The sequence below is a fragment of the Centruroides sculpturatus genome, unplaced genomic scaffold (assembly GCF_000671375.1).
Source record: "Centruroides sculpturatus isolate CEXI.00-Female unplaced genomic scaffold, Cexi_2.0 scaffold1016, whole genome shotgun sequence".
NCBI classification, from domain to species: Eukaryota; Metazoa; Arthropoda; class Arachnida; order Scorpiones; family Buthidae; genus Centruroides; species Centruroides sculpturatus.
This window is the reverse complement of record NW_019385415.1, coordinates 152525-162567: the sequence shown is the minus strand read 5'-3', so window position 1 is coordinate 162567 and position 10043 is coordinate 152525. Positions and strand designations below refer to the sequence as shown.

General features: G+C 38.2%; 1 protein-coding gene across 1 annotated transcript in view; it reads left to right on the top strand.

The window, feature by feature from the left end:
* LOC111638743 (dynein heavy chain 5, axonemal-like) overlaps positions 1–10043 on the top strand; it is an 86677-nt gene that overhangs the window by 63809 nt on the left and 12825 nt on the right. The window lies entirely within an intron of this gene.

The window sequence follows — 10043 nt, the reverse complement described above, 5'->3', positions numbered from 1 at the left end:
CTCGCATCGATTCTTTCGTAAAATTGAAGCAATTTGGAAATCAAAATAGAATAGAATTTAACATTAGTACACAATATAAAATATATATTGAAAATTATAATGAGATAGTTACGGCTAATAGATATATTTTAATAATTAGTAGATGTTATCGAAGCGAGAATTGGCATTTAGAGGGCATATAGAATCTATTAAATCTAATATAAGAGAGTTAATTATATTGAACTTGCTTATTTATTAAGTGCGTTAGATAATGTATTAATTAAAAATACATATAGAGAAGTCTACGGTTTTTACTGGCTTATCGAAGAAACGAATACGAATGGACCCTAGACCAATCCTGACTGATAGCCCCTGGAAGTCAGCTTCTTATAGAAACACAGCTTCCCTATCATCAAATGTCACGGCACGCCAGTGCAAAAATGAACAGTTTATTTATTTTAATTCTAAAATAAATACATTGACGTGAAACAAAGATATAAGAACTTTTTTTATGAAAATAATCGCATAATATGTATTTATATTTTAGAAAATACAAGGGAAGCAGCCCATCCACAGCTTCCAACGACTGTACTACATTGGTATATAATGAATTAATTTATAAATGTATGAAGACAAGCAATTATGTACATCATTAATATAATTATTATTTATCAAATCATTACATTAATTGTTTTCTGTTAAAGTTTCTACAATTTATCACCATCTTTTATTTGTCATTTAAAATTGATAGAAATAATACATGCTAGCCTGTACAGAATGTTTATTTACTTACCTGTAGTTCTTTTTGATTTTCTCTTCTTTACATATAAATTAATTCTACCAATCTAAACAATAATATACAATAATTAATTTAGATTAGCAAGAGCACTTTAATTTGTTATTGAAAAGTTTAAAGATATTTTTCTAAAAAAAATATACATGTGTGTTTGTTACATGGAAGATTAATACAGTAGAGCGTCGTTTATCCAAAAGTTGGTTATCCGAAACGTTGGTTAACCAAAAGTTTTCCAGTCTGCAAATTTAAATTTTCGCTAGTGCTGTGGCACTGCAATCTTTGGTTATATCTTGGGCTACTCCAATATTTTTTTTGTTGATGTGTGTGGTTTAGCTGGCAGCACTGGCACTTTTGTGTGGTGTTTTTCTGAAGACTGTGTCGGAATGTGTGTCATGCTCAATCGAATGTTTTTGATAGTAGATTAATGTCTAAAGTAGAATTTTTTTTATTTTTCAATATATTTATTTTGTTTGTACAAAATAAAGAAATAATTTTTAATGATACAATAGCCACGATTATTATTATAAAAATTTTTGTTAGGTTTAACATCGACAAAAATTCAACGCAAAGCGACATGCAACGGAGAAAAATTTCAACATGGGATACATTAATATATTTTTTCGAACATAAATCAGTTATCCGAACAACCCCAGTTCCCAATTGATTCGGATAAACGATGCTCTACTGCAGTAGTTAGTTGTAATGGCACTTACAAATGGAAGTTGTGAAAAATCATTTCATAATTTTCTTATACCTTAATTAAAATTATAGCTGAACTATACTAATTTTCTAATCGCAGAAATTTTCTTGGAGTTTATTGGTTTAAATAATTTATTTCCCTAGAATAACAATAGAAAATTCTATTGGTTTTAAATATTGCTCTAGCATACCAACAGATGTTTTTATTGGTTTCTGTTGACTTTTACTTTACAACAGAAACCAACAGAGCACCAACAGATTTTCATATTGATTTTTATTGTTTTTTATCAGGGAAGTTATAAACTTAGAAGATCTTTAATTGATTACTAAAGAAATTATTTAATTGATTAGAACAGATTATATATTTTGATAAGAAACCAAATTTGCTAAACTTTGAACTATAATGTCATTTTCGATGATAATGACTGTTGTTTTGAAAATTTAATGAATGTGAACAGGAAGCTCATGAATAAATTATTTTATTCATTAGTTTTATAATTTCTTCATTATTATTATTATGTTGGGTTTAGTGGGTTGTTACTTAGTGGGTTGGGTACTTGGTTGTTACCAGTGGCTTTGTACTATGCCAGACCAGAGTCAAGGCATAGCAACCAAAAACTAAAATTAAATAAGTGTGTCAGTGTCTGTATTCAAGAATTTTTTAACAATGTGGCATATATTCAATATAGTGGCCTTCTGTAGTGTGATGTATGTATTTCTATTCAATTGTAATGTTCCCAGGCTATTGTGCAGTATGTGGGATATCACACTTGTACAGGAGAGAACGACAGGTACAATAAGCACCCTTTCCATTTTCCACAGATGTCTTATTTTTTCGGCAAGTTCTGTGTACTTACTAATTTTTCAGTGCATGTGTTTTGTACATTGTGAGTGTTTGGAATGGCTATGTCTATAATGTATGTGATTTTATTGTGTTTGTCAATGAGTGTGATGTCTGGTCTGTTGTGGTAAATTGTTTTATCTGTGATTATGGCTCTGTCGTAGTACATTTTGTGCGTGTAGTTTTCCAATACTGTCTGTGGAATGTATTTGTACTATTGTCCATGGATGTCTAATAATTTGTGTTTGTTTGCAAACTCTTGGCGTATTATATTTGCTACTTGATTACGTTTGTGTAAGTAATCTTATCTGTGCCAAGAGCTTGCAACCAGAAGTGATGTGTTGTATAGTTTCTGGCAGGATGTGACATTTTCTGCATGTGTCATTTGTGAGTGTTGTATCTTTGAGTATGTGTTTTCTGTAGTTTTTAGTATTTACTATCTGATCCTGTATGGCAATCATGAATCCTTCCGTCTCCCCAAAGAGGCATCCCTGATCTAACCAGCTGTTTGATGCAGTTTTGTCAACAAAATCCTGGGCCAGGTCATAGGATGCCTGCCGTGGGGTGCCTTTCGAGCTCATGATTGCTTAGTGGTGTCTATGCTTTTTATATGTTGTGTCATGTCTGTATGTTGTGAGTGTAAGTTTAATGGTGTGTTATTTGAATCTGCTAGAGTTACTGCTTTATGTAATTGTGATGTTTCTTGTTTCCTGTAGAAAAACTCTCGCAGTGACTGTATTTGTTTGTAGTGAAGGTTAACTATGTCAATCAGGCCACGTCCGCCATCTTTACGTAGAAGAGTTAATCTTTCTGTGGCGGATTTAGGACAGTTGCATAGCGAACATAACTGGCGCCTCGGGCACGACACTTTGTTGGCGTCCCCCCTCTCCTTTTAGAAACACAATCAATCAATCATTGCTTTATTAGTACAAATTTGTACATACCGCTTTTATAGCATTACCAGGTGAAATTATATACAGTATACAATTACAATTATTTCAATTATTACAATTAATTGAGTATATTAAGAAGTATGATAATTAAAGTTATACAAAATAAATAGTTTGTTTTGGAATATTTAGAATAGAATAATTTAATGACAACAAAATTAACAAAGTTATGCTAATAACTAGTTAACAAAAATAATTATTATTAAATGTAATCGAGTTTATATGAAAATAAACTCACAATTGTTACACTGAAAGTTCCTGCACAAAAATGGATCTTAAGTGTAACAATAAAGTGAAGATTTGTAGAGACACAAATTTACTGAAAATGTGTTCAGTCTGTCACTGCATATATCGTTGGCATAGAAGAACAGAAACACAAATAAATGACGTTAGACAGCAATTAGGAAGGCTGACACAATACACTAAAAACAACATAACACCCAAATTAAAGAAACAATTCAAAAAGATTTTGAAGAAAATCAAAACACACACAAAACGTAAACATCACAACACACACATTACAGAATACATCGATACACTAAAACAAAAACTCACAGTTAAAGCACGTAGACTCAAACGATACAAAACATGTACACTATGAAAACAACAAAATAACTTATTGTCAAACAATGAAAAACGTTTGTAAGCAATCGTAGGTTCAAAAGGCACTCCACGGCAGGCATCCTATTGTGGCGGTACGCCATGTTTTTGTAAATAGGGGTAGATATAAATTTTATTTTTCCTAAATTCCTTTGTCTTTAACGTGTTTCTAGAACTTTCTAACCTATTCCTTTTCTGTGGGTGGGGGACGACCTTTGTCCAAGGACAAAGGGGAGAAGACAAAAGGGACATTAAGAAGCCCTGAGGCCATCAGAGAGAACGAACTGGATACTTTTGGGTCAGCGTCTGAGGTGTGCAGACGTAGGAAAGAGCAAGCTAGAGGTTTGTCGCCTAGTGGGACAAACGGAGAAGGCTTGGAAGTCGTCTGCGAACGGACGAAAATTAGAAAGACATCCAGCCATAAGACCTCAAGAAAAAACGCTCCCGAATTCTCAAGAGACGGAATCAAGAGGAAGGAAATTGAGTTAATTCAAGTACCAATATAGAGAAGATCGGAGACTCCCAAGTTTACCCGGGTACCCCCACAAATCTGTCCTTTATACTTGTCTCTTCTCTTCGTATCTCTTAATTTCTTCACCCTTCTTCCTTAGCATATAAGCTAGATTAAGGTAGATTTAAGTAGTCGTAGTATCTTAAACCATAATCTTTTTATTGTCGCGAGCACGTGTTCTATTTGTGAAAATATAGAATTTTGTCGGACGGATTCGAACTTGTGCACGTACTATAGTTTGGGATCAAGTGTGTTTAGTGTAAACGAACCAGGTGTACGAAGGACTAAGTAGCTGTAGTTGAATAAATATCCTGTTTGATTTTATGGTTACTTCTTTGTCATCCTTCTTTTGTCCTCCACACCACCACAATGGCGTCCGCGACAGGATCCCAGCTATAGTGTGAGTGCACGGTTTTTGATATTTTTGTAAGTCGGTGACTAGAAAGAAGCGTGTTATTATCTGTTGTTAATTGCCTATTTTATATAAATATAATATTTTTCTTTTGTTATAATGGCTACTAGTAATTCAGTGGAAAGTTCGAGCTCCAGTGAAAGTGTTACCCCCGGCTCACCACTGGTCGTAACAGGGTTTCTGGGTATGATACCCATGTTCTCTGGATTACAAAGCGATGTAGTGAACGTAAAGCAATTTTTCTGTACAGTTGATAAGATTGCGCGACTAGCAGGTTGGAACGATGAAGTTAAGGTGGCCGTGCTACAATCGAGACTAAAGGGTGAACCATTAAAAACGTTTATGTGCGTACTTGAACAATACCCCGAGTCATATATGGATATTAAGCGGGACCTGATAAAATGCTTTAGTAAGAAGGAGATGGGTGACAGAGATATAATAGATCAATTAATGTCCATAAAACAAGGGAATAATGAATCGGTGACAGATTACTCAGTTCGTATGCGAACCTTACTTGCCAGGGCGTCGATAAGTCACCAAAGTATAAGTCTGTTACGGGACGATATAATTTTGGAATGTTTTGTAAGGGGTTTGAGAGGGGTCATAAGGAGTAATGTAATGAGAAAAACCCCAAAAACTTTGGATGAGGGATTCGAAATTGCTGAAGCAGAGGAATCGATTGAGGCCGAGGGCGGCGGTCGTTATGAGAGGAGGGCGGTTAGTTCAGCAATTGAGGAGAGAACTAATACAGCCGTAAAAGAATGTGAGAAGGTAGAAATAAGTGGGGGTCAGCGCGACGATAAGATAGATAAGTTAGGAAAGAAAATCGACGCGTTAACCGAAGCTATAAGTAAGCTGGTAAATAGTAAGACCCAAGAGCCAAGTAGGGCCAACAAAAGATGTTACACGTGTGGGGATATAGGGCATTTCGCCCATAGATGCTTAAAGGGAGCAAATGATAATTTAAACTAAATCAGGAACGCCACATAGGCCAGCGTGACGCTCCTTACATTAAGATCAGTCTGGCCAGTAAGATTTTACTATCGCGCAAAGGGCTTCCCTTTGTCGAAGGTGAGGTGGAAGGTACAAAACTTTCCTTATTGATCGATACGGGAGCAGAGAAATCCATACTAGACCTAGGTTTGATGAAGAGTATCTCTGAGGCTAAGGTCGTTAGAGCTACCCCGGAAAACGAGAATGTAGGGATAAGAGGTATAAATGGTAGCATCACTGAGTGTGATAGGATTATAAGAACTGAGGTGAGATATAAAGTCCAGGCGTGCAGTGTGACAATCGCCTGTATGCAATTACCGGGGCACATTGAGTTCAATGGTATATTAGGTATGGATGTGATAAACAATCTCTATGAAATCATCGACGGGGTGAGGAGATCGACAGAAAGTAGCTTGGCTAAGGTTATTCAGAGGAGGGGGCCATTCGACGAATGCCTTGCAATAAAACCCCATGAGATTCAAGGGTTGGACGGTATAAATTCTGAAGAAAAAAAACTTTTTTATGATGTTTTTGAAAAGTACCCGGGATGCTTCGCTGACTCAATCGAAGACTTAACAGGTATGATTGGTGAGTTACATAAACCGATCGTTGACCAAACTAAACCCATAAGTATACGCTAATACCGCATCCCAGAATGCCATTTATCCCGTTTGAGAGCATTAATAAAATCCTATTTAAAAGCCGGTATCATAGAAGAGAGTTCATCCGCATGGAACTCCCCAATACATATCGTCGAAAAGGGCAACGGGGAAATTCGAATGACTTTAGATCTGAGACGTGTGAATGACCTAACTATCCCCCAAGAATTCCCAATCTCCCGTGTGGACGAAATAATGAGTAAATTTCACGGAAGTAGATACTTCTCAGTCTTAGATTTGAAATCGGGATACTTTCAGATAAGCCTAGATCCGTCGGTGAGACACGTGTATGCTTTCTCGACCCCCTGGGGAAAGTATCAGATGTGTCGCCTTCCCCAGGGAGCCAAAAACAGCGGCCGATTCTTTCAGGCGGTGATGTCTAGAGTTCTTGCCCGTTTCGTAGGTATAAGCTGCTACGTCTTTCAGGATGACGTGGTATTATTCTCGAAATCCTTGAGCGATCACATAACTCTATTGGACGAAGTCATAGGGATCTTATATACTAAGAATCTCAAACTGCATCCCAACAAGAGCCGCTTCATTGTCAGCGAAGTTAAATATCTGGGGCACATCATTAACCAAAAAGGGATATTACCAGATGGGGATAATGTAAGAGCGATACGCGAAATAAACCCCCCTAAGAATGTAAGAGAGGTGAGGAGTTTTTTGGGCATGATCGGATACTTTAGGAGCTTTATACCTAATTTTTCTGATCTCGCTATGCCGTTAACCACGTTGACCAAGAAGAACAAAAAATTCTCATGGGATGTCTCATGCCAAAATAGTTTCGATAAATTTAAAGATATATTATCAAACCCTCCTTTATTACGTCACCCTGACTTTGACGCCCCATTTCACCTATATACAGATGCATCGGATGAATGCATTGGTGCGGTGTTAGGGCAGAAAAAAAAGGAAGGTTTGTGCCCAGTGGGTTATTTCAGCCGAAAATTTAGCGCAACGGAATGGAATTATTCAACCGTTGAGAAAGAATGCTTGGCCATAGTGTCATCATTGCGTCATTTTAAGCCCCTAGCCCTGGGTCACCCAATAGAAATCCACACTGACCACAAGCCTCTGATATTCATGGGAAACATGAATAACCATAATAAAAGATTGATGAGGTGGTCGACCGAACTGGCCGATTACGATATAAGGATAAATTACATAAAGGGAAAGCATAATGAAGTGGCTGACGCCTTGTCACGAATAGGCATGGAAAACGAAAAGGGAAACCGCGCGGTATGTAGTTACGCGGTTGATAACTATGAGATTTGGAAAAGGGTTGCTGCATCTCAATGGGGGGGACGAGTTCCTTAAGCAGATGCGGAAAAACTGCGAGTTACAAAGACGCGAGCATAACGAATTAGTCGGGGGGATTCAACCCGAGTTTATGATGGAAAATGATATGATTGTGCACGTAAAGCCAGGAAGAATGGGGCTCGGGAACAAGGTACGTGTTTGCGTAGGCGAGGAAATGGTGGATCAAGTGATCTGGTCATTCCACAGCTCTCCTCTTTCTGGGCACCTGGGTGCGGAGAAGACTTGTAATCTGATTGATAGGTACTATTACATAAGAGATCTGAAAAATCGAGTTAAACAGGTCATAAGAAGGTGTAAAATATGTCAAAAACATAACCTGCATAGGGGACGTGCCCCTTTTCAAGAAACCGAAACTTCTAACTTTCCCTTTCAGAAGGTTTCGACAGATATAGTAGGGCCTCTCCCTGTGTCCCAAAATGGTAATAGATATATACTTACTATTATTGATATATTCACACGGTATGCAGAGGCCATTTCCATACCTGATCAATCTGCCTGCACGATAGCTAAAGCAATCTTTGATTACCTCATATGCAGATATGGGTGTCCTGACTTAATTATATCTGCCCGGGGGGCTAATTTCACTTCCAGACTCCTGGAGGAGGTGTGCAACGAGCTCTCAATTAAGCACAACATCACTACGGCTTACAGACCTTGTTCCAACTCGGTGTGTGAACGTTTCAACAAAACTATATGTGGTATAATCACGAGAATATCGGGAGGCGAAAACCGGGAGTGGGACAAATTCATGAATCAGGCTATGTTTGCCTATAACAATTCCACCCACTCTGCCACTAACGAGTCCCCTGCCTTCCTACTTTACGGGTTCGACCCTCGGTTCCCCAGTGCTTTCCCAATGGAAACCTCTGCTAATGATCGTGAACGCGATCAAGATTGGGGTTTTGTTAAAAGATTAAACATGATAAGGGAAACCGCTTATGACCTGGGAAGGAGGCGAAATCGGAGGAATCGAGAAAGGATAAATGGCAATAGAGGATGTAGTAGCTGGAAGGAAGGCCAAAGGGTTTGGCTTATGCGTAAAGGCAAAAGGAAAGGAAAGTTTTCGCCTAAATATATGGGACCGTACAGAATAACTCGGATTCTAGGGCCAGTTACGGTGGAGCTGGGGGGTAACTGTAAGAAAGACAGGTATATTGTGCACACAGATCGCATAAAAAACTGCTACTCCCCAATGTATAAAGAACCAAAAAGGAACAGTCGTCGCCTCCAAAAAAAAATGGGAAGCATAGATGGAGAAGGGAACGACGAAGAGGACGAAGAAGCGGACGAACAAATAGCGACATGGATCCGTTCAAGAGCAGCAGCACATCGTGAGCATCCACCTCAAGCAAGAAGAGATAGTATAGAACAAGTAGGAGATAAGACTGCGGGGGAAAATGATGTGAGACCCCAGCCTCGTTATAACCTGCGAAGGGGGAGGATCGATTACCATAAGTTGCACCATGGTGCTTGATTCTAAAGGGGGGGCATATGTGGCGGTACGCCATGTTTTTGTAAATAGGGGTAGATATAAATTTTATTTTCTCCTAAATTCCTTTGTCTTTAACGTGTTTCTAGAACTTTCTAACCTATTCCTTTTCTGTGGGTGGGGGACGACCTTTGTCCAAGGACAAAGGGGAGAAGACAAAAGGGACATTAAGAAGCCCTGAGGCCATCAGAGAGAACGAACTGGATACTTTTGGGTCAGCGTCTGAGGTGTGCAGACGTAGGAAAGAGCAAGCTAGAGGTTTGTCGCCTAGTGGGACAAACGGAGAAGGCTTGGAAGTCGTCTGCGAACGGACGAAAATTAGAAAGACATCCAGCCATAAGACCTCAAGAAAAAACGCTCCCGAATTCTCAAGAGACGGAATCAAGAGGAAGGAAATTGAGTTAATTCAAGTACCAATATAGAGAAGATCGGAGACTCCCAAGTTTACCCGGGTACCCCCACAAAATCTGTCCTTTATACTTATCTCTTCTCTTCATATCTCTTAATTTCTTTACCCTTCTTCCTTAGCATATAAGCTAGATTAAGGTAGATTTAAGTAGTCGTAGTATCTTAAACCATAATCTTTTTATTGTCGCGAGCACGTGTTCTATTTGTGAAAATATAGAATTTTGTCGGACGGATTCGAACTTGTGCACGTACTATAGTTTGGGATCAAGTGTGTTTAGTGTAAACGAACCAGGTGTACGAAGGACTAAGTAGCTGTAGTTGAATAAATATCCTGTTTGATTTTATGGTTACTTCTTTGTCATCCTTCCTTTGTCCTCCACACC